General features: G+C 40.3%; 1 protein-coding gene across 2 annotated transcripts in view; it reads right to left on the reverse strand.

Moving 5' to 3' along the window:
- Positions 1–24,017, reverse strand: part of Pbx1 (PBX homeobox 1) — a 287,783-nt gene that overhangs the window by 2,181 nt on the left and 261,585 nt on the right. The gene's annotated exons all lie outside the window — the stretch shown is intronic.

A 24,017-nucleotide genomic window follows, 5' to 3' on the forward strand; every position in this document is an offset into this window, starting at 1 on the left:
GCTCAAAGTTATACAGCAGGTAAATCGCAAACACAAGACCCAACTACATGCTTTTACTTTGAGTCCAGAGATTTATTTTCTGCCTCTACATGCAACAGTTTGATGAGGAAAATCTATTTTGACCTTACACTGTAGGTCAATGAAAGTTGACAGGGAGCTGCACAACTGTCTCATTTTATTTTGAATGACCCATGCATAGAATTCAGAACACAAAATTCAATGGAACTGTGTAAAAAATGCTCACAGTCAAGAAGCTTTACCCTCTAGATACTACAAGAAAGAAGGTGGTTTTTTTTTCCTACTTTTGAGCTAGGGATGAAGAGAAAAGGAAAAAAAATACATGAAAAGAGAATAAGTCTAACTTATTTGAGGGGAGAGGGCTGAATTGGGGGTTTAACTCCACCTCAGACTCACTCAGCCTGCATGCTCACTTGGGCTCTAACACTTGAGTCACACATCCAGTCTTTTTTTTTCTTTTTTGCCAGTCCTGGGCTTGAACTCACGGCCTGAGCACTGTCCTTGTAATTTCTCAAGGCTAGAGCTCTACCACTTGAGCTTCAGCACCACTTCTGGCTTTTTTCTATGTATGTGGTACCGAGGAATCGAACCCGGGTCTTCATGCATGCTAGGCAAGCACTCTACCACGACGCCAAACTCCCGGCCCCACCAGTCTTGTTTTGAAGATGGATTTTCCCAGACTTTTCTCTCTTGGCTGGCTTTGAATTCAGATCCTCTAGACCTCAGACTCCTAAGTAACTAGGATTATAGATGTAAGCTACCGTCATTGGGCAAGTATTCTAACTTCTAATTCTTGACTAGAATCTAGATTTACTCTGTAGAAGAAGGGCTATTATCAAGTAAAGCAACAGATAGTGTACAGCCGAAATTGTCATCTTTGGAGCTTTCTATCTCTTGCCTTCTTTCTTTTCCTAGCTCTTGCCTTCCTCTTTTCCTCCCCTTCTTTCATTCCCCCTCCCTATTTCCTTCCATCTTAACTGTCCTTCCCTCCCTTCTTCTCACCTCACTTTTCTTTAGGGCTTTTCTGAGTTCCAATTTTTGTGTTTTAGCACACAAGTGTGGATAATTCTTGCCAATAAAATTCCCCTTTCTCTCCAGATTCCCAGAAGGATTAGACTCCTAATGGGATGGGAAGGAGAAGGTTGCTCTGGCTACAGCCAAGGGAGCCAGATAGCAGCAGTATTCATAAGAGCAGAGCCAGAGAGGGCTGTGAGTACTAAGCTTGGAGCAGATGGCAAGGAGAATGGCCTACCAAAGACCCGTCCATTCTCTTCCTTTCAGAGTGTTCCCATTAACACATTTTCTTGGCTTTCATTTTATGGCTGCTGGGATGAGTGTTTTTTTTCTTTCCTTTCCAAACTGTCCTTATCAGTAATGCAACAATAGCTAATTTAATTAGCTGACCTGAATGGCAGCCAGTTTGAGCTAATTTGGTTTTGCTAGTGTACTCTGGTACATACGGAACTGATCAATGTGCTTTTCCTCCAGATGGAGAGTGAGCTTTGGGAGGGGTGGTACGTTTGTGTCAGTGGCTTCTCCCCAAAGCCCATGTAACACCTGTGGGAGTTAGCCCTTGACCAAAGGCAAGTTATTCTAGAGTTCATATTCCCCAAGGGCCTGTCAAATATGTCAGCTTGAGAGATAAAATGGACAACTAGGAAATTGGAAAGGCAATATGCTCAGCAATAGGATACTAGAATAAATACTCGCTTCAACAGAAATAACACTCAGCCAGAGATTCGGGCCTAAGCCATAGGCTAACTTTCCCTGAGCCATTCACACCTCTGTATCTCAGCTACCTGATACATGGTAACAATCCTCATCTCACTTCCTTCCCAGCTGTGCTGTGTCCTGACAGCATCCTGTAGGATCTGAGTGCTTTGACACATGGAAAGAATATGCCAGTGCAGAAGTCTCCCACTGTGAGCAGAGCACCCCACTTAGAGCAGTCTCTGCTTCTCCCAAGCAGAGACGACAAAATATCATTCCCCTTTGGGGCTCTAGCACTTAAATGGGATATGCACATAGAAGGCACACAACCCATTTGATAACATGATAGATGAACAGAAATATGAAGAGAGGGGGTAGAGATGAGCTAAATCTGAGAAGGTTATGACATCATAACCTTATGTTATCATGTTATAACTGAACATTATGCATCATCAAAAGAAAAGAAAATATCAGAAAGACACAACTGTGACATCAGATTTCTTTTCAATTGGCCAAAATGATTATTTTATGCCCCCAGCTCCTCAGAACAGCACTCTACATAACAAGACTTTCTTGTAGTACTGCCTAAGCTAAATAAAAGACTACACCCAGAGGGGCTTTGAGAGTCCCCCCATTTTAGTACTTCAAGGGAATACAGCTTTCAGAGTGAACCTGCTCACATGGCATACATGGTAAATGCATGAAATTAGTAGATTATAAAAATTTAGATAGAAAGATCTATATAAGAATGTTATGTGAAAACAAACTTCATTATGGCTTATGGTATTGGTTTGTGGAAACCCATATTTAACCGTGCTTTGGCCATCTAGTCTCTCTCTATACACTTGCCCTAGGTGTCCCCTGATACCCCAAACTTCAACTATATTCTGAAAAATTCACAATTCTTTGTCTTCACCCTTGACCTTACTCCCAAGCTTCCTTATCTAGAAACACAAATGTCTGATAGCAGTTTATTCCTGGATCCTCTAAGACCAAAACTTATCTCAACCACTTGCTTAGAAAAACCCATTTATGTCATGTCTTTATGTTGTAGGTGGTTAAGAGTTTTCAAGTTCACACTCTACACACCCTCCTCCAAGCAGTCATCAACTCTATTGATGTTTTCTACCTGTTTTGAATCTAGGCCTCTTTTAACACAATAATTACTTTATATTCTTCATCTCTTTATCTTCTCCTTTAAAACAGTAGTTTTTTGAAGCCAGAGAAATCTTGTGCCTCTTGGGCACATAAGAATATTCAGTTTTCTGGGATGAATTAAAAACTTTTTCCCTCTCTACCAACTTCCGAATCTTCCTTAAGTACCAATATCTGTATTCAAAATCAGCCAGTTACCCCTTCTCCCAGTGATTGTTCTATCTGGCGAATATAAGGTAACCCTTCTACTAATTACAATAAAAAATAAAAAAAACAGCCAACACCGAAGCTGAATTTTTCCATTCTATTGTAACAATTCCAATGGCCTCAAAATTATGAATTCTCAAAGTTGGGATAAGTGCAATCTGCCTAGTTGGGACTACTCAACATAAACATTAACTTAGTCGTTTCTCCGATGCTTTCAGTATTGCCTGCTGTGATTTCTTGTCGGAAGATTTCTGGCTTTGGCTCTTACAGTTTCTTGCTCTTATACTGACCCTAGAATCAAGTATGAATTACTTTGCATAAATTAAAATGATAGGCTTATGCCATGACACTTGGAAAATATTTGATATCCCTTCATGATGATTGCCATTCCACTATTAACTTTGTTATTTTTATCAGCTGTGTCTTAATTTTTTTCTTACTTGCTGACATTGTCTTGGCTAAAAAACATTTTTTGTATAACAATGCCCCTCAAATCTTAGGTCAATGGTTTGCATCTGAGTGTATGGAATGAAAGACAGCTGTGTCATCATGAAAACTAACAGTCAAGCTAGCATTCTCCTTCTACAACATCTCTATTTTAGCTTCCTGGCCTGCAATATATGGATAATAATGCCTTCATATACTTTCTGGCTTCTCACAGTGATGGAAAAGAGTGAATTCATATGTCTCTTTTAAGACTCCCACAGTATACTCAGGTTAACATTACTTAATAATGGGGAGTGTGAATTTTTTATTTTTATTATTTAAAATGAAAGACTTAATAGCTATGTGTATATCATCATATAAATAATGTTTATTGGAATGAACTCCAAGAAATGGGAATAAGAGGGTTTTTTGTGTTATTTTCCTTTTATCCCCTCTCCTTTGTTTCTGTTTTTTATTTCTGTGCCTTTTGTCTTGTATGTAAATTTGTGTGTTTGGGGGAGAGTAAAGAGGAGCACAGAAATGGTGGACAAGGGTGAACGAATGCAACAGTGATACTCACTAGACACTGTTTCGAACATCAACCATGCAATTTTTGTAGGAGGGAGGTCTAGAGGGAAAAGTAGAGAAAAGAAAGGAAGAGATGACACTGTTCAAAAAGAAATGTACTCATTATATGACTTATATGATTATATCTCTTCTTGTATTATCACATCCACAATAAAAATAACAACATACCATAAAAATAAACTCAATTAAGCTCTAGGAAAAAAATCAACAAAAACTGTGTATGTGAACTACAAAATCAAGTGCCTTTCACATATAGATTCTGTGCAGTACAGTTGACACAGTTCATAGATTAAAAAAAAAATAAAACCTAAGACTCAAACAGGGTAAGAGACTTACTTACTACTTGGTACATGGATAAGAATGACAGAACTGGAAGATGAACTTTGGACTGAGTCCAAAGCTAAAATTAAATATGATACATACTAATTATTCAAAGTCTCCGACTCTATAAATAAAACAAAGAAAAAGAAGATACTTGGATGAATCTCAAAATAATTATACTGAGTGAAAGAAGGCAGACAAAAACAAGTATATACTGCACAATTCCATTTGTATAAAACTCTAGACAAGGCGAGCTAAATATAGCGAGAGAAGGCAGATAGGTGATTGACTGGCGTGGGAAGAGGGGAAAGGTGTGGGTCGGTTGGATAAATTGCAAAGAAGTAAAATTTGTGAGGTCATCTTTATTATCTCGGTTATACTGCTATGCTTGTAAGTCAAATCTTTTCCAATTATACGCTTCAAATGTACGGTTTGTTGTGTGTCAATTATGCTCAATAAAGCTGTTAGCAAACAAACACTTGAACTACTTTCATAATTTTAAAAGCTGGCATGTTAAATGGAAGGGTAATTAATCACTATTATGAACATAGCCCAGTGATGAATAGAAAGAAAATAACCCTCAGATGTCAGGACATCTGAGTTCACAGGAACAAGGTTATCACACAGTCAAAGCTGTGGTTTAGTGGACCAACCTGGTTCCCACTTCCTCTCCATGGACTAGTTCTTGAAAGTGACAAATCACTTCAAAAACCTTAGTGTTCTCATCTAAGAAGCAACACAACTTGCATCATAGACTTGCCTAAGAATCAAATGAGATGATGTCCACTACAGTGGATGATTGATATATTGGGCACAGGATAGCTTTCTATTAGCAGTTGAATTGAAGGCCTGGATCAGACCCCACCAGCTGTGGGGTCCATGATGCATTAGGTCCAATAGGGCCAAGAAGCAGTGATTATTTGGTATAACTCCAAAGAAGATGTCTATCACCATACAAATGTGTGCACTAAGGTCTTAGATCTTGCGGCCCATAAATCACTGGGATAGTCTTTGTCAGATTCTCAGAGACTCTTCCCTCTCCCCCCACCACCCCCACCGTTTAGATTCTACTCCAGAACACAAAGGAAAATAGTGGCTTCAGCACTGGGGTGGATCTTTCTGCTTTTTCTACAGAAAATACTAATGCATTCTGCTTTCTTCCTCCTCTATTACCTTAATGTGCTGGCCTGGAGGATAAATGAGATAATAAACACAAAGACCAAGTGAGCCCAGTGTCTGGGTCACAGGAGGCGCTCAATAAATGTTAATTCTCTGCCCTCAGCCTTTTATAGATTAGCCCTGACTTCTCAGAAATGCAAATCCCTATGCACTCACCTAAGTCTACTTTCAATAGCCCTGCACAGGAGCCTTTTTACTACCCCCTTTAAAGCCAGGCAGAATCCCTCTACTCTGCTAATTGTCCCACTGAGACGGGGAAGAGAGTGAAGTAACTGGGTAGGAGGCAGAGGCTCGAGCCTTCTCAATGAAGACGGCTGTTACTGGCTTTACGAACCTGGACCTCATTCATCTTCACAGACATTGCTGTGCCATCCATTTTAAATGACGTGGAAGCGGACCAGTTTATCAAGATCAGCACGCTGCCGTATTATTATGACTATTTAGCATTTACATAACACTCTATTTGCAAAGTGCTTAATAATAATTTATTTATTACTTCATCTAACTACTCACTAATGGAAAATTCCAGGGGTTGTCCTGAGTTCATTGACCTCTGCTCTAGAGACCCCTCAGGCCATTTCCAATTGCTGCCCAAAATGCTTGATGTAAAATGTTAATGAAAACCCATTTGGCGTGTGTGTGTGTGTGTGTGTGTGTGTGTGTGTGTGTGTGTGTGTCTGTGTGTGTGTGCACATGCCCACATGCCCACATGTGAGTGTGTTGTGTATACACAAATGTATACACTTATGCATATATATTTCCCTTTGGACATCTGTACAGAAGTAATACTCTTAATAATGAACAAAAAATGAACATTTCTACTGCTACAAAATCACTAATATAATCTTTCTAGAATTCACATAGAATGGACATAGGACCCCATTCCACTGTGTGTGTGATGGTTTTTTCTAGAAGGGCTCAGAGGCCAGCTCAGGAGTGTGGTTGTTGACAGTCTGTAATGCCTACCTCAGGCAGCAACTGAGCAAAGGAGTAGTATAGGCTTCTGCCCACTGTGTGTTCAACTAGTAGTTCTAGAGATCTTTTGGGGGTTGGTTGAAACTTTGTCCAATCTGTGTCCATATTTTCCAATTTCCTCATTTGGTCACTGCTCCATCTGTTTTCGGGTGAGTGTCACAGGATATGGGTTTTCTTCAACCAATTGATAGAAGATGGCTTCAGTGGTTTTTGAACATTTCCCTTTCCCTTCTCCTGTTTCCATCCAAAAGGGTTTTGTAGTAGAGAAACATACAAGAAAAGTTTATTGCTTCAAAGACTCCATTTTCCTACCTACAAGGGATTTCCATGCAATGATTCCCACCTCTGTTGGAAAAGGATTACAAGTATGAGTGGAGGTGTGTTAAAATTAGACAGTAGGAATGTATTTGTGTGCATAAAACATCTATATTTGATATTGTATAATGTAATTTATATAACTGAATGAAAAACACAACAGAATTTGTCTAACCCTAATCCATGTGCACATTAGTCATTAGCAGAACTATCACAAAGAGAGAAATGGTAGAAACTAGACTGCTTTCTACGAGGCCTAATCCTTGGCTCTAACGATCGCCAAGATTATCATATCACACTATATACCAAAGGGGAAGGAAAAACCTAAGCCAACCACATCAACCAGGAACAGCTCCTTAAACAGAACATCACTTAGAATCCTGGGAAATGGGGACTTTTTTAGCTGCTAGAACGTGTCCCCTGTGGAGGTCTTTGTTTTTAGGTTAAGGATCAGAACAAAAGGAAGCTAGTACCAGCTCTCTTCATTTCCTAGTTTTGCTTTTTTTTTTTTAAAACACAATTTTTACTGTTCTTCTCCAAACAATCCTTGAAGGAAATCGTTTTACTCCCACTCTGCCCTCCTCCATGGTCTCAGGTCAAAAGTTTTTGTCCCAAAGAAGCCATTATGAGGTTTCATTTGGGTTTTTGAAATTAAAGGCAAAGAGAACAAAGGCCCTTTTATAAGGCTGTCATTGGGCACTGGCTCTGAGATTCACATTTCATACTGGTGCAAACTTTAAAGCATGTTCAATAATATTTTGAACAAATTCATAGATTTAGCTATAATTAATTCAGAAGGATATGTGGATGTTTAAGAAAACATTAGGAAAGAAACTTAGCCTTTCTTCTTTCAGAGGCTTGTTCAAGGAAGGTATGACACCTCTTCTCCAATTGCCAATATCAGGGTCCTGCACTAGTTTTAGGTCAGAATCTAGGGCACAGCTCTCTAAACCATGACTTCAGGTAATATAGCAAAATGATCAGGCACTTACAGTGTCCAGTATGAAGCACTCTCACACAAGTCACATCTCATTTGCATCATTTTGCTATTTAGTAAGATTTTGGAAGAGCACAGAATTATTCTACATCTTCAAAACAATGTTTTCTGCTGTTCCTTAGTATTATGGGAGGTAACATGAAAAGTGACATGTCAACAACAGTCATTTTGGAGGAATTCACCCTCAGCCTGAAGCAAAGCACTGTTGCTGGTTTGTCTTGTGACGGTAGTTTGTAGGTGATGGTAGTTTAGCCTGGTGGCTTTGTATATGACATTCAGAATCAGACAGAGCTGGGTGTAAATCTCAACTCCATTGCACAGTGGTTGTGTGTCCCTCTGAAAGTTCCTTAACCTTCCTGATTCTATTACATAAATGAGGGTCATCACGCACACTTCCACCAATGAGAACTGGACGAAGTCACATAACACAGTGGTTAAAGAAATACTAAGAAAAAAAAAGATGGAAGTACTTTGCTGCACATTAAATACTAATACAGTGCATGACAAAATCCAGATCCAAAAAGGTCTCACTAGGCAAGACGCAAGGACCAGATCTAATAGGATGGCATTTAACAAAGATGAATGTAAAAGTCCTGCAATTAGATCTGAGCAGCAAGCTGCACAAATGCCTGGTGGGGAGATGGAGCTTATCAACAGCACACCTGAAGGAAAGGCTGGAGAGTGCTACTGACACTTCGCTCATTAAGGGTCACTGGTGTGAGGAGCCTGCCAAAATGCTAATGTTTCTTGGGCAAGGAACAAAGGAGGAGAGGATGCTCATATATTCTGTCTTTTTCAGGGTATCACACCTTAATACAGGTGGGGACAAATTGTTTTTTTTTCTGATGGTACAGAACCAGTCAAAGCAAAAAACAGTGAAGGAAAGAGACACCCCAAAAGTGATGGGTCTGAAAACAAATGAGAAGCAGTTACGTGACTGATGGATTCAATTCCTCCGACACCAAATTTTCCAACCTTTTTGCTCAGGAGAGACTAAGTATGATGAGTGGTAGTTACAGAAGGGAAGGTTGCTACATTCTATGTAATGAAGCACTTTCCAGCTGTTAGCATTGTCCCTAAGTGAGGAGGCAGAAAATTCCTCATCACTGGAAGGATCCAGGCAGAAGCCAGTCAGCCAGGAATGCCAACAAAGGATATCATACAGTGATTATGATGTCTTCCAGGACAGGGCTTCATCTTTAGAAATCATGTACAAAATCTTTGATTTTATTGCTTTTGTTGTTGTTATTCTGGGGAGTGAACTCAGCTTCTCCTGCTTGCTAGGTGGTGCTCTTTAACTCGAGCCATGCCCCCACTCCATTTGCTTTCAAGTTGTTCTTCCAATAGGGTGTTGGACTTTTGCCCGGCTGGTCTCTGATTGTGATTCTCCAGCTTCTGCTTCCTGAGTAGCTGGGATGACAGGCATGTAACACTATACCTGACATTTTGACGTCCTTTAAGTGTATGCATAGGTACACATTCTCTGGTTTATAATCTTCTTCAGGTTCTTTATAGAACCTGGAATTTACCCCCAAAAGACTAAGATGAATTGAGTTGGAATATCATTTCTTTCAACTGTACATGTACTAAATGTACTAAATTTGTATATATCTATATCTATATCTATCTCTCTATATATATTAAATGTACTATTGTTTGCTACTAGAGGAGAGGCCTGGGAAACAGACATGGACATAGTATTATCTCTGTCACTGCAAAGTGAATCATTGCATTTGGTGTCTTCTGTTTAAAAAATATTTGAAAAGTAGCATTCTTTGTCTGTACTGTAACAAAGAAATAGGATAGAAAGAATGACATTGCCCCATTTGTTAGGAAATGGAAAGACTTAGAAAAAATCATATTAAGTGAAGTAAGCTAGACTCAAAGGAACTTAGGCTCAATGGTTTCCCTCATTTGTCATAATCAGTAGAAACCTTGGGCTCTCCTAGCAGAGATTTGCAATAGAGCAAAACCTTGATACAAAAGTCCATATAGTAGGACGCTAAATGAAAGGATCTCTAGGATATAGAAACATAAGCCATATAATGATTGATTGTTGTCCTTAATGTACTATGTTATCTCTCATCTCTTTTGCTGTCCCTTGGTTATCTCATATTGTTACAGTATCTCACTTTGTTACCTGATATATCAGATATATTTGTATTTGGTTATTTGAAATTAGATAGGGAAGGGGGGAAAACAAGATGAGGGGTGGGAGTGGGGGGGAGACATGTGAAAGGGTATCAATGTATGGGAATTAATGCACCATCTATCTGGCAAATATCATGTAACCCTTCTATTAATTACAATAATAAATATATGAAAAAAAAAGAAATGGGATACAGCAGAACAACAAGGAGAGGGAACATTAACAGTGCTTCTCAGGAGTAGCTCCCTTCCAGCTTGGGGCCTAAGGACTCTGGGATAGAAAGGAAGAAAAACACGTTGGACATTGTCACCATTCTTCAGAGTCCAGGCTCACCCAGGACTTGTATGGGATAAGATTTGGCAAATCTGCAGGCATCCTGAGAGCCCCCAGCAAGGAACTTCCCTTCAAGACCCTGTCCTAGCTGTCCATGATCAGGCAGGGCCATGAGTGTGTCCTAAAATGAGATGTGATGAAATTCGTAGGAATTGCATGAACCTGCAGTTCATGAAAACCCATTGGCAGCTGCTTGTGGCTGTGCACATGCCCACATTAAACTGCCAACCTGCTTTACATTTATTTACCCACCATGTAATGCCTATTTATTGAGCCAATAAATTGGAGGCAGTAATATCCACCCATCAAAATCCTGCCTGGCTTCTGGGGTCTGCATCTTAACCTACCCTCTTCAGAGGTCTTAAAAGGAACTCACAACCCCCACTGTAAGTGAATGTGTGTGTGTGTGTGTGTGTGTGTGTGTGTGTGTGTGTGTGCGCGCGGGTGCATGTACACAAACATGCGAGCCTGTGTCCCTTTTGTTATGAGGTGCCCACCAGTTACACATTTGTGCTATTCTTTAATTGGAATCTGTGTACGTGTTGTATAGTTTTAGGCTAGATGATGTGTTGTCTGACAAGATTATTAACTCCTGTTGACTAGGAGAGAGCCAAAGCCCAGTAGAGTCTGTGACATCCAGAGGCATGTAACTGGCAGTCCAGTAGATGATCATGTTTGAGTTTTTCTTAGTAATTTATCAGAGCCATAGGGAATCAAATATGGGAAACTAACCTGCCTTGACCCTGGCAAAAGGGCTGTCCAGTCGCCTTGACAAGCAGAGTAGAAGTCTCCACTGGATTGAACTATGGATTTATTTGGGGGTGGCCTAGAGGCTCCCACAGGGCACGGCTGTCAACAGACAATGATGGAACGTCTCTGGCTGGCTACAGCGTGACATCATTGGGGTGGCATTTTTGTTTTTATGAATGTTAAGGTGTTATTAATTTATGTCAGAGACCAGGTTTCCACCTTTACACTGTCAGAGACACATCTGTGTGTGGCCAGAAGAAACTTCCTCCTCTGCCAGCCAGAGTCTTCCAACCATGCTAAGAGAACTACTGATGAAGGTAAGGAACATGTAGTGTAGATAGAAGATGATTACAATTCATAAGACGAAGATGCTTAAAATCCATAGCTGCTCTAATTGGGAAGTTTGTTGATATCCCACAGGCACCTGAGCTATAGTAGTTGTTAACTATCGAAGGGATTCAAATTATCCGGATCAAAGCTCCAAGCCTGGCTTTCTGGGCTGAATATCACCTGGAAGAGGGGAATCTAGGTTTTTAGACCACAGGGAGAAAAGAATAATCTAGTCAAATTTTCCAGGAGTCAAACCTCTGCTTGACTCCAAGCCACTGCATCTGCTTAACGAAAGCTAGGATTCTCCAAGAACCAGAGTCCTTGAAGGATTTTTTTTTTCATATTACTGACACAAATTCAGGACTTTTCCAAGTTCAGATTTCAGATTCTTCTCCTTCCTCCTCTCTTGGATCATGTTGTTTGAGCATAAATCAGGTTTCAGAGGCCACAGAAGGCTTTTGAGTATCTACCTTTCTTTTACTTTCTGTGGATCATTTCATGGATCTAAAGTTAGGTCTGATTCCCAACTCTGAGTATGGCAACCAACTTCCCAAAACAAGTCTAAATCCTTAACTGCGATGCTGATGTTGTTTTTCCTGCCCTCCAGTTGGCTGAATGCATAGCAATAACATCTCTACTCAGGTCCCTCACAGCTCTCCAGCCACCTGGGGTAGCAATGAAATCTCAAGGCTGCAATGAAGAAAGGACATCTCCATGAAGATACTTGCTAGAAAAATAGCACTCAGTCACTGCTGGCTCTGGCCCAATTGGAAACCATGAGCGATTTTTCTCAAGCTGCTACTTTACATAGGTGCAAGTATACAGTTAGCTGGAAACTGCTTGATTCTTTCTCTCTCCATTTTCTCTTTTTCCTACCATATGAAATACTTGGGGCCCACCTGAGACTTAACATTTGTCTGTTTTGAGAATAGATGAGTATTTATTAGAATTAAACAGCTGGGAGCCCTGTGATATTTAGACGGGTATTAGGAAGAATGTATGAGAAGAAGATAATGCCGCCTCTTTTTTCCCTGTAAACCAGTCTGGGCTTAGTTACTAAGGGGATTTCTTGGGTCTCCTGTGAGAACCAGATACAGTTAATTTCCTGCAAAAGCTGCAGGCTGGGTTGCGCTGATATTGCAGTGTTATTTAGAATAGAAAGGTCAGGCCTGAGATTGAATAATCATTGACAAGAAATCCATGGAGGATAGGAAGCAGTTGGTGAGCGGTGACTGAAACCTAGGCTGATTCCTCCCCACTTTTCTCCCTTTCTGGGTATCTAGCTGATAATGATTTTTTTTTTCCTTTCTGTAAATGTTTCTTGAACCCTCAGAGCAGATGGGAAAGGTGAGAAACAGAGGATGCTTCTAGACCATCAATTGAATTGGGATATTCAGCCCTACAGTCTGAATGGAGCTACTTCTAAGCCATTGGCCTTGGGCCCCAGTGTATGAATTTATAATTTGTCAATAGCTTGGAGCAGTTTGACAAACCGATAGGGCATTTTTTTTCCTGATTGTTCCCCAAGCTACCATCCGTGTAGCAGAAATGAGTAGAAGGCCGCATTAGGATGTTGGGAAATCACGAAGAGGAAACTAATGGATAGACACCTGCACATAGGATCTCATTAATCCTGTTGACGCCAAGACCACTGCTTTGGAGAGGGGTTGCTGAGAAAATGACATCGATGGACATGTGCAAAGCCCTTAAAACTATGCATAATCCACCATAAATGCAATCACTTAGGACATCTTTTCCTGCCTACTATGCAACCACATCTTCAAAGAGACTTTTTCTGTATCAAGGATGGAATAGATCAAGGAATTAAATTAGAGGCAACTAGCAAGATTTATCACCTGGAAGCTACAATTGCCTAGAATCTCCATTAGTGCATTCTCTGGATAGGATTTCAGGAGCAAACCTTGAAATGTGCCTTTGAGACTGCTTTAACCAACATAAACTTCTTTAAGCCTTAAGATACTCCCTTAAGAAACTTACTGCATTGTCCCTGTCTGTTGCATCAGCTGCAGGACTGCAATCAGGACACTTGTTCTATGCAGCCCACAGCATTGTTATGATGCTCTGAAGAGCTAGGTGTCTCAGCACACCTTTTAACAAGCTAGACCAATTGTTGGTATTCATACTAAAACTGTGGACAGGGTTGTGGGCCAGCTGTCAGATAGTAATTCCCTGAGGGCCGAATGGCACTAGATGAGAAGGATGGCCTCGAGAATGCCATCTCCATGGCACCATCTGGCCTTCTTTTTGCCTTTGATTTATCAATGCAGCTTTCTTCTCATGCAACTCCATAAAGGCAAGTTGTGTGACACCTTTACTGCCATGTCTGAGGTGGAGTAGAGATGATCATTTTTTTGTCCTGTGGGGCCCAGAGGTAGAATCTTACCTTTGCCCTCTTCAGGCAGATTTCTCAGGCTGCAAAAGGCCACAGGCACTGCCTATGCATCCATAGGTTGGGCTTGAGCCCAGGACAATCGAAACATGGCCAAGACCTAGTCAAGTAAGACAGACATGTTTCTGCAACCGCTCATGACCCCTCTCTCCCAGTTTGCTCTGACGGCTGCCATCTCTGAAGTTTATAGGAACCATTACCTATGAAAAATCTGCTCTGTCTGAAGACAGTCGGGGATGGGGATGGGTGGCAGATTGCAATTTAATGATCAGATTAAAATATGCTAAAGCAAACAAACAAATAAATAAATAAATAAAAGGCCCAGCATCCTGGAGTGCCACAATTCATTCTGTGGGCAACAGAGGCTAGGGCTCCAGGGACCAGCTCGTAACTCACCTCACAGGCAGGTTTAGTAGCCTGTTACTGTATGACCACAAGGAGAAACAACTCTCCGAGAAAGATTTACACTGAATGGCACTGGAGGATGAAGGGCTAGGGGACCAGAGGGAAGGAGTGTGGGAAACCTAACAGGTCCTGTGCTAGTCATAGAAAAGAATGAGTTCTAAACTGACTCATGCCAAGGACAGATGCCCACATTTGCCCCCTCTTCCATGTCCTCTCTGGCCCCTACATTGATCACAATGATTGAGTCACTTCACCCCCCGGCAACTGAATATAGCCCGACAATGCTACTTCCAATAAAGTGGGGTTGCTTTTCTCATTGTTTACCATGCCAGACTGTACTCTCTTTTGAGAGAAGAGGGTGTAGATTTCTCCTCTTCCTAGTCCTAATTTTAGGGAAAAGTACCTACCCAAAAAAACAAATACTGGAAGGATAAGTGAACTATTATTTGTCCTCACTGTAGAACCACAGTCATGTCAACTGCGATCAAGACCTCTGTGGGCACCAAAATCCCAGCTGATCATGCAAAATTGCACATATATGCTTTCAAACATCTCTGAACTACGTATAATGTCTAATACAATGTGAATATTATGTAAATACTTGCAATCTTACACTACTTAGGGAATAATAACCAAAATGATACAGATAGTACAGGTTCAACTTTTTCTGCATTTTTGTGATCTGCTGTGGATTACTTGAAGTTCTGGCTGAAGAACCAGCAGAGATGAAGGAAGCTAGCTGTACTTTATGCAGGTGATCTGGGAGAACAAAGACTGGATACAAACCGGGCGTTTGAGGCCCCACAGGGTCTTCCCTCTTCCTCGCTGCCCTCTTCATCTTCCTCAGGGACCTTCCATGCTCTTTTTGGCCTGCCTATATGTAGAGTCTGGTACATTATGCCAGTTTGTCTCCTTTAACATGGCTCTGTACTTAATGTTCAGTCTGTGTAGAGATTTCTGTGGATTCATTGTTACATATTTATTTTTTTCAGTTGAGCTTGAGAAGCAGTTGTGCAGAAAGACATACTTGATCCTGGTGACCAATCAAGTTCTTTTTGTTTGAGACTCTCAGAAGGCCGCATCCCCTTTATTTATATAACGTATCAGAGTTACAAGCATACAGATATTCGACACCACCACTAGACAGCAAGCACTTGAAAAAGGGGATGAGGGTGAATTAGTATTGTTATTTCAAGCACCCAGGGTGACACCCAGTTCACAGAATGTTCTTGGGGAGCCTTTGGTGATTAGAGAAGTGCAATTCCTAGGATGACAATCATGCTGGAAGCCCCAACTCTTCCTTGTCCTGTCACTCCATTGCCCTCCATTGAAATGCGTATGGTCATTATATTACAGAGCTCCACAAGTCTAGAATGTAAAAGTGATTAGGACAGCACTCAGCCAGGGCCCTGCATGGCTGTGGATTGCTGCTGTGTTTGAAGGAAGAGGAGGTGGAGGATATCTGAGATCATCATTCATTTTCCCCCTTTGGGGAAATTTTTATTTTTTCATTCACACTCAGCAAATGATGCTCTTGTACCAATAACAAATGTCAAATGCTCTGCCAGGGACATGGGGGAGATAGAACATTAGCGAAGAGGAGCAATTCAGTGGAAAGGACAGAATTTCTGTTTAAGAATCGAGAGTCTAAGTAAGAAATGTCACCCAGAGACTCCAGGGAGACAGCTTTGCATCAACAACCACTACTACAGAAACCAATAAATACACTTATGGCTACCTGCAATTATCAGCACTCCCTGCTCCCTGGAATCTTCCGTGGACTCTCTTCTCTTCTTTTATAAGATACCTATCTCTTGGCTCTGTGTTATCTCTGGGAATGGTGCTGGCTCAACCTGATTCTGGAGAAATTATAGGAGGAGCCATGCAAAGTGTAGATGAACTATGCATTTGACACTATGTGCTAGGTACTGCTCTACAGTACCTAGAGAGGAGAAGACTAGCTCCAAAAAATTACCATTAAAGATGAAACAAAAGCCAGCTATCGATTCTGGGTCGTTGGGGATTGATACAACTCTTCCTCAGTTTACAATTTGGGGCACAGGGTGTGGTCAGTACATCCTTGCACATTATAAAAATGCACAGTAGGTGCCGGTCTAGTGTCTAGGAGGAACCGAGCAACAATCCCCGAGGGAGAAGCCCAGGGACCCAGAATCCTCAGCAGAGATTATGCTATGAGTACAGAGTTTGGGATTACAAGGAAACCCTTGTTAACTCACAAAGCAGTTGAGGATATTGATAATTTGAAAAAAAAAACCCAGCAAATATATGAAGGCAGGTAAGCAGATCTAGAAATAAGAGCTGGTTTTATGTCATTGAAGACCAACGTGCAGTGGTTTGAGTGGGATAAACTTGAATGTCAAGAATAAAAGGTCAGTGTGATTGCTGAGCTTGCCATCTCTTGCTCTTAGGAACCAAGTGCAAAGTACTCAGTTTGGGTTCCTAGGCAATGTAGCTGTTCAGGGAATCAAGGCACTCCAGAGGCCTGTTTCCTTACATGTGTCTTAAGCTGGTTCAGGCCAGACCTGCACAGAAGGCCTTCTGTGCTCCAAGCTTTCAAACAGCTGACTAGTGTCCTGCATTTGAAAATCTGCTTCCCATTCAGCTACTGCTCCTGGTGTTGACTGGTATGAAGCTGGAAATCTCTAACTGCCAATTGAGGTTAGAGTGGTTTGGAAGACACACAAATAAATCCAAAGTCTAGGCTTTGGACAACAGAGTTTCACTTGAGGAAAGACTGAACGTATGGCAACATTTTACCCAACCTTTCTCCTAAGGTCAGATTTCTGCCACTGTAACAGTAAGAAGCCCAGGGAAATGGGAACTAGTAAAACAAAAATAAAGATCTAAAATAAAATTTAAATCAAAATTAAATTTTGAAAACATTAAAAAAAACCCACGTAGACAATTTTTTTTTATTAACATCACAGTTCTGCCCAAGGTCAGCTATGACGATCCCACGCTTAGATCTGGCACATCTAGTAGGGCTGAGTACCCCCCCGCCAACATTTAGAAGATACTTTCGTGTGTGTGTGTGTGTGTGTGTGTGTGTGTTTGTGTGTGTGTGTGTGTGTGTGTGTTCCTTTGATCATTTGTTTTTCTATACTTAGCCTCTAGAGTGTCTGTTTAAAGCGTGGGTAGGCCAAATTACCATCATTTATCCTAAACTTTCTCTTTCTTCAGAAATATAGGATGGATGGAAGTATAGAAATAAAGGATGTAAATATCAACAGGACTTCAAGCCCCTACAACAGGAATGCTCTTATGAGAGTGACCGATTCAGAAACCTAGATTGGTGCTCAACCATGTTTTGTCTGGTGGGTGGGGGGGGGAGGGGTTAGTGACTAGGTACAGTAGTAGTAGGAGGCTTTTCTGAATGAAGGTCATTGTCAACTGAGATATTCATGTACTCTTAGGTTAATGGGGAAATACTAGTTCAATGGTAGTTTTATAAATGCAAAGCTTAAAGACAAGTTGAAAGCACATACTTGGACTACTCTGTCCCTGGATTTTCAGGAAGAAATTGTATCACTGTGATTCACTCCCCCCACCCCACCCACAATTATAATTTGTGGCCTAAATAAAACCAGAGGAAAAGTGAATGGGAATTGACAGAAGACATAACAGTAGGGGGAAAAAAAGGCCAGGAATTTCCTCAGGAAGGAGAAGATCTTAGCAGCCAGGCTAGATGGATTTATGACAATAAGAAGAGAAAAGAAATTGTACCACAGCTAACAGTTACTTAAAGGACCTCAGGGCAGAGAGAAGACTAGGCTGTGCTAAGAGAGGGTAGAGGGGAAAGAAAGCTTGCATTGTCAACAGGAGCTGCATTCAGGAAATGAAGGTAGATTCCAGCTGGGGGAATCATAAACAGGACACATTGTGAAGAAAAGACTTATAGAAATCACATTGGTATGCATATGGACATGCACAGCTGAGATTGGAAATGCAGTGCTTAAAGGAAAATGGAAGCAGAGCTAAATTTAAATATGTCCAAGGATACCAGGGGGGAAGAAAGAAGCATCAAAATAAGCATATGGACTCTATAGAGAAGACCCATTTTAAATTTCTGAATTTTTTTTCACAAAACATGAATATTTCAAAGGTCATTTTCAGACAGAGGAGGCAGAATGTATAGATTGGATTGTTTCCCTCAGGATACAGGAAGCAGAGTGCAAAAATGAACTTCATGGTGGTGGATTTTTCAACATGACAGTTGACACCAATCAACTGATTATCGTACAGACTGAGATAAGGACTTGCATTTTTTTCCCATGTGCTGTCTTTCCCATTTTCTCATGAAATTATCAAATATCTGTGAGGGTCGTTCATTAGTAATAGCCATGTGGTACTGGACTCTATTCCTGTCAACTTTATTTTGCTCTAGGAGCCTAGACATCACTTTTATTTCTTTAAGAGTTTGCAGGAAAGGAGATGGGGGAAAGCCACTTCAAAGTGACTTTCTAGAAAAAGGATACCAGGAAGTCTTAAGGTTGCAGCAATCAATCTTTGGAAAGACTGCAACAGCTAGCCCATTGCAGTAGATCAAGCCTTCACTACTGCTATTCAGGGAAGGCTCTGGACTCTCCTTGTGGCCATCGTACCATCGAGAATGAGCACAGTGAGAAACCAGAGAGAATAGAGCTCTACATGGACATCTCCTTGAATTTTAATTTACAAGAAAGAGGAGGATTTTTTTTTTAAATTTTAATTTCTCTCTGGGTACTTACTTATAGGAGATTTCTAATCTAACAGAGGATAACACTTGGGGGGCCTTTATTGTTATTCCAAAGCATATGTTGATAACTCTGTGAGTTTTATTTCAAAGTATGGCTGGGCAGGCAGAGAAGGGAAGTGACTTCCAGCTTACATTGTTACCGAAATGTTTGCAAAGGGACTCTGCTGATTTCTTCAGAGCCACATAGGGGCTTGGGTCCCAGGAAGATATACAAGGACAGTGGTTCTTCAATGCTTGTAGTCCTGAGCCCCTCCATTGCTATAACATTCTGACCCCTCTTTCCCTAACCTACACTGCACAGGGAGGCCATAGGATATACAAGAGATCACACCGTACGGACTACATTTCATAGGCTTGCTTCTTTGCTTTCTGTGTGTACAGCATTAGCTTTCACACAAGAAACAAGAGGGAAGCCCCTCCATAGCCTGGTCTCACTATGCTCTAGTCTTTTATTTAGATAGCCAGATAAGCTCATGTACTTCAAGCTCATCCCCTGGGTGAATTTCATAAGATGAAGCTCTTGTACATTTCTACAAAATGACTGAAACACAGAAGGATAACTGTATTCTGAATGCTAAGTGGTTAGGAACTTAGTGTTGTGTTGCATTTCTATCTCCAAAGTATGGGAAAAATAGGAATAAGCATTCAGCAACCTATAGTTTGAGGAGGTGGGGAGCATATCTTATTTTGTGATTAGATCTGTTATGGCATTCCTTCAGTGAACATGTTGGACTCTGATATTCTATGTGATGGTGCTATGATGTAAATTCATTAGTGTAAGATTAAGTAGTGAGGCTGGAGATCCTATAAATGAGATTATTGCCTTTATAAAAGTAGCCTGAAGGAGCCTTATCGCTGTGTGAGGACAGAGAAATGCTGTCTATGAGAAAGGGATTCTCCCATTAGACATGATATTTGGTCTTGGGCTTTCAGAAGTGATCATTAAAATTTTATAGTTTATAAATAATACAGTGTTAGATATTTTGTGACAGAAACAAATTAAATTGATACAGGGCCTAAACTCTCTAAGTTGACTCTTGGCCAGAGCAGACTTGATCCTGTGACACAGCAATATGAACCTGAGTATGACCCCTGGAAGTAGAACAAGGTCATCTGTGAACATTGCAGTTATAATAGCCACAGGCTTGGTGTTGGAATAAATAGCTTACTTTTCTTTCATCCTCGCTTTCTTTCCTTTGGCTGCCTTAACATTCCTGGTTGTCTTGGAGAGGAAAAAGTTAAATCTTAAGTCATTGCGTGGAGATTAGACATTGTGACCAGGAACATTGTCTTAAGATATTAGGTTAGGGAGACTTAGTTTTGTTCCATTCTATGTAATGACGTAGGTAGGTTAGTCCACAATTCTCCATCAACTGTAAAAAGAATTGGTCAAAGCCCACCTTTCACTTACAAATGTATTCCTTCCTATATTTGAATCTGATGAAAAATGTGCAGCTTCTGCTTTGGTTCATGTCCATTGGCTTGTCAAATCATTAGCAGATAGGTTTATTCTGTTTGAAGTCATTGATAATGCAACTTGTTTAATTGATAAAGGTACTAACTCGGTCCTTGTTGGCTTTTCATTTCTTTGATCTAGTTTCTATTGATTAGAATTATGATTAGGATGAGAGGGTGTTTGGTATCTCAGTGTTCAACGTGTACCTGCCTCATAGGGGCTCCTTCTCCTCTTAGGAGATTGCAGCACGAAAATCAGAAATCCATGGTCATGTAGACCAACAACCTCTCAATAACCAAACAGGAAGTTCCATCTGTCTCCATGGAGGGGAACATGATTCTGAAGGTTGGGGCCCAGATGTGAGCATGAAGGACAGAACACTTGAGATTCCAATTCTAAGGACAGTCTGCAACCATGAAGGCCAGGTGTCCAATGGCAGTGCAGACAAACCATGATGTGTAAATGGAATGGTAGATAGACATCAGGTGTGCAGATCTTCAGAGCGGATGTCTAGAATGCTCTGGGGAGTTTACAACTATTATCCGCGATATAGATTCCTTCGCCAAAACATCTCTTGTGACCCACCATTTTCCTTATAATCAGGTGGGATACAGATAAAGAAAAGGAAAGGAAAATCACTGGACAAATAGCCATGATTAAGGAATGTAGAATTCATTGTTACAAGCAAGCAGACAAGATGGAATGCTTTTCTCATAAGTAATACCCCTAGTTTTGACCAGACCATCCTTCCTTCATTCTTCTCCCTTTCGCTACTTTTCCCTCCCCCTTTTATTCCTTTTCTGCTTCCTGGTGACATAGGTGGCCCATAAGTCCTTTGTCACACTGCCACAATTTGCAGACCGGATTAAGGAAATGACTTAAAATATACTCATGCTAACACACATCTGTTTGGAGAAGAGAGGTCGCTAGCATTTTATAAAACAAGACATTTGCACAAAATACAAGTATGTAAATATTTTTTGCAACAAAAGAAACTATTTATTTGGAATATGCATTACCAGTACAAATTAGGAGACTGTAAAACCTACACCATGTTAGTATCATTAGAGAACACAAAAAGTTCAGTTGGAATCAAAAGGGCCAGAAGCCTGTGCTCTCACAGAAGCAGAAAAGCTTAAACTTTCAAAACCAAAACAGAGCAGAGCTTTGCAGATTTATACTCTGAATATCAGCAAAAATAGGAGGGGGAGGTAGGAAGGGGAAAATAAAACCAACAACCAAAGGAAAGCATTTCAAAATGAAAATGCCAAAATGGAAGAAAAGAAGTAAGAGAGAAAGGGGTGGGAGAGGGACATACAATATTTTTATTTATTTTAACAAAAGCAAAAAAAAAAAGTTTACAAAAAAATAGAGGTTTCCAGAAAGCTTTGAGCCAGGGATTGAAACCACAAAGGTGATGTGAAAAGCTTATTATTTTGCTAGAGCTCAGCATTGGGGTGAAAATGTTTCCTGAAGCATTCCTCTGTATCTCAACATTCATTCTTCACTGTTTTGACTGAAATTCTAGCTCTCTGACCATGTAACTTATTGAATGAGTAGTGTCTAAAATTAAAATTTTTCTCCCAGACAATATTGCTTTCTTCATTCCCTTAACTAATCAAAACATTCCAAATTAAGCCAGCTTCAATCAGCCTTTTACCACACCCTCCCCATAATTCTTTCACATGAAATCTACACTATAAAGTCTGGCTTCATATCTCACCAACTCTTCATTCATAATCAGCAGCCTGACTGGACCCAGCATCTGATTCCTAGATCTACTAAGTTTGGTCAGTAGTGTCCATCATTCCAGTAGCTCTTGTGGATTCTTCTAGAAGAAAAATCCTCTCTAGTTGGAAAAGGCCTCTCATGGAATGTTATCAACTAGGAAGAAAAAAAGCACTTGATTTCAACATTCAGAATCAACCAAGCCAAAATCCTTTTTCTACAGTAGAAGATACTTTGGGCTGAGTGTGTTTAAATAGTTAAAAAGCCAAAAGTAGAAGCAAGGCCCTGACTATATTTCTGTTGGACTGCAAGAGTGCCACTCAAACTAGAAATATAGATAAGCACGGAGATGTCCATGTGGGCTTTATCTTTATTTTTGACATCAACTGAATTTTAAAGCAAGGTAGAACAAGAAAACAGTCTACTCTGCCAATGTCATCTTTTCACATCACCTTGTATACATATTTAAGGAATAAGAACAGCAAGATCATTATCCTGACAATTAAAAAAGCCCTCCCCACTCAAACAAACAAACCAGAAATAACACGAAATAAACCCTTTTTTGTATTTTTTTAAGAGAATGAATAAAGAAAAGAAAAGAATTTATTCCTGGGTCTCAAAGTTAATAACCATAATAACGTGTTAGGTTGTTCCTATATGCTCACTATTCCAACCTTTTTTTTAAAGTTTACAAAATGAATTACTGTCACTTTTAAACATTGTGAAAGAGGAAATGGATGTGCACAACTCGACACTTTTCTAGCATTCTTGAACTAATTCACAAATGCAAGAAAATAAAAGAAAAATGAGGGAAATGAATGTAGGTAGTTTGGTGTTAAAACAAATGCAGGAATGATGCGTGTTGCAATGGTCAGAGAGAGAAGGGGTAAATTCCCCATCCTGTTTTGCGTGCTGTGAGGAGGGACGTTTTTTAAAATTTTTTTATTATAAACACTATTAAATTCAGACCGCTTTTTTGGTTTTTTTCTTTTATCTGAATATACAAGAACATTCATTATCAAATGTTCAATCAATACTACAAAGAACGAGACACAAGTCGCAAGAAAACAATGGAAAATGTTAATAAAGCTGAAAGAATCATTGAGTATTTTTTTGTTTTTTTTTTCAGTTTTTTTTCTCTTAAATTTGAATTTCTGTAGTTTCATCTTTTTGGTATCGAAGTCAGGTTTTTCTGGGCAGAAAAATAAAGAGCAGAAGGAAAGTGAGGGAAAAAAACAAGATACGAGAAGAGGCAACCAGCAAATAAAAAAAGCAATCATGACAGCAAAAGAAAAAAAATAAAATTTAACGAAGGGACCAATGGGCTTAAGTACTGAACTGGAGTCTATTCCACTCCAGGGGAAGGAGTTGATGAGGGGGAAGATAAAATGAAGAGTTACAAAGTGGGCAAACCCAAAGTCTAGAATCATTTACCTGCGGGACTTTAATGTCAGAGAAACTGGAGCACTCCTACTTCCATTAGAAAAATGAAGGAATCCTGGGGTACAGATTGTGTGTCTGGAGGTGATCAGATATGAATTCCCTAGGAGCTATTTCCAGAGACATGCCCTTCCCATCCACACACTTAACCTGCCAGTGTTGTCTGGTCTAGCTTTAATGTATAGAGAGCTCATGGTGGCCGCCATGTTGGAAAATGACAGAATACTTGCAAAAGAGACTGGAGGAAAGGTGTTAAGTACAACAGACACCCTAAGTGAGATGCTGGAAGAGGAAGGTACTGTGTAAAGTGATCTCTGAAAACTGTTGCAGGGAAGGGGACTGCCAGTGCAAATATAGCACCCCTCGAGT

The sequence above is a fragment of the Megascapheus bottae genome, chromosome 10 (genome assembly GCF_031878675.1).
Source record: "Megascapheus bottae isolate mThoBot1 chromosome 10, mThoBot2.hap1, whole genome shotgun sequence".
Classification (NCBI taxonomy): domain Eukaryota; kingdom Metazoa; phylum Chordata; class Mammalia; order Rodentia; family Geomyidae; genus Megascapheus; species Megascapheus bottae.